Source organism: Austrofundulus limnaeus, unplaced genomic scaffold (assembly GCF_001266775.1).
Source record: "Austrofundulus limnaeus strain Quisiro unplaced genomic scaffold, Austrofundulus_limnaeus-1.0 Scaffold58, whole genome shotgun sequence".
NCBI classification, from domain to species: domain Eukaryota; kingdom Metazoa; phylum Chordata; class Actinopteri; order Cyprinodontiformes; family Rivulidae; genus Austrofundulus; species Austrofundulus limnaeus.
In genome coordinates this window covers 236,761-238,743 of record NW_013952460.1, presented here as the reverse complement: position 1 = coordinate 238,743, position 1,983 = coordinate 236,761, and positions in this window count along the sequence as shown.

Sequence of the window (1,983 nt, the reverse complement as noted above, 5' to 3'; positions counted from 1 at the left end):
TCACCCAAGTGAGGACCCAGTGGAGGATGTGAGGCTGAATGTAAACGTTGGCATTTATCCACTGCTGCTGATTCCAACAGGCTCATTCTTGTGTTACAGTGATTCATGGGTGCAGATCATAGACTTAAACATCACTAGACTGAGTCCCGCCCATACCGTAAACTGGTATCGTCTGTGACAGCATGGAGGAGCAAAAATGGCGTCTAAAAGGGCAACAACTCACAGCCTCCATAGAAACTAATAGATAAACAGCAAGCTGAACAGGATCTGTTTCACAGATTATCTGTCATGTTTTTACAATAAATTAATAACTATGTTAATTTCATTCAACAATCATGTAAAACAGCAGATATACAGTATACCAGAAAAATATACAATTTACAAGTCACAATATCTAAACGAGACCTGAAGTCAGCCTGTAACTTAGACTTTTCAGTCCTTTTTTCTGCACTGTTGTCAACATAAAGCAATGGGAAATCCAGACTCTTGCCTATTTAGCGTTAGCTGTTAGCTTCTCTAGCCGATCACACGGTCACGTGGTCTTTGCACACTCCAGCTGTTCTATAGGACCTCCTTGGTGCAGACAAATCTGACATCCAAATGAAAACAGGTGGGTAAATTCATGCTGGAGAAAATTTGCCAGGAAGAAAACATGAGTAGAGTTGTCACACATCCCCCGCTGGCTGCATGCACATTAGTGRGAACAAATTCACTGGAATATTGTCTTCAGGCTTGCTGTTAAGCATCCTCAGTCAGTTCCATCAGCTTACTGTGAAACAACAGATCTGGTGAAGTGGGCTTCTGTAGAAAATCATTAACAACTACTATCTTGCCTGTTGTGGAAGTTATAGTTGAAGTTTCAAGTTTGTCTAGAGGACTTTTCAGGCTTAGAGAAGTAAAATAATTGTTTTAATTTGTGGTGGTTTTATACAAAACATCAAAATACAACAATAAAACTTGTAATCCTGAGGATCACACTGTACCCCGCAAACTGTTTCTCCTATGAAGAGCTCCTACACACCAGAGGTGAGTCACCTGTTCAATGTTTCATTTAGCCCTTACAGTACATTGGTGGGTACCAGCTGGGATCTAAACAGACGGGTTTATATTTATCATGCATCCCCACAATATGTGACGACAATGGATGAATGTACACATGCACYTTTGACATGACTCACTCACAGACTGGAAGGCAGTCCATGAAATCTGCATCTTCCACACTTTTTACCTCAGAGTATCAACTCTCTGTTTTGACTCCTTCAGCGGCACCGAGCTGAAATGATCTTTATAACCTTTGTGACACACGAAACTGAAAATATGAAAAAAATCCAGCTTTTACTATCATTGTGCCCTTTTCACAAAAAGGTTGTTTCAGTGTGTTATTTTGGCAGATTTGATCTTTGTTAGAAACCAAGCACGAGTCACGTCAAGGATACATCATTGTGGTTAGGTTTTGAATGTTTGTCTGTCTTTTAGCAAAATATCTTGGAAAACACTGGATGGATTTGAATGAAATTCTCAMAAAGTAAGTTAGGAACATGGCTAATTGACTATAGGACTATAACTCACTTTCACAGATATTAGGCTGAAATTTGATGTTCGAGGAGCACTAGATCACTCAATGTTATTTTCAAGGTTTGACCAAAATGGCTCTAACTCAAACATGCGACATGCATTCCTATAAGGAGTGTCTATCATTTTTTCTAAAATTATAGACATTATTATACAGGGTTTTTATGGCTGTGTCTCAATTCAGGGGTTGTAGCCGACGTTGACCACATTTGTTGGCTGCTGTCCCAATTCATCGGTGCCTACTCATGCAGTCAACAAAACCCCTAAACGTAGGCTGCATCTGAGTGTCCTACACTGCCGACGGTATCCCAGAATTCATTGTGTCATCAACAAACAGGAAAACAAAGACTATGTTCACACTGCAGGTCTTAATGCTCAGTTCCGATTTTTTGAAAAAATCCAATCTTTTTG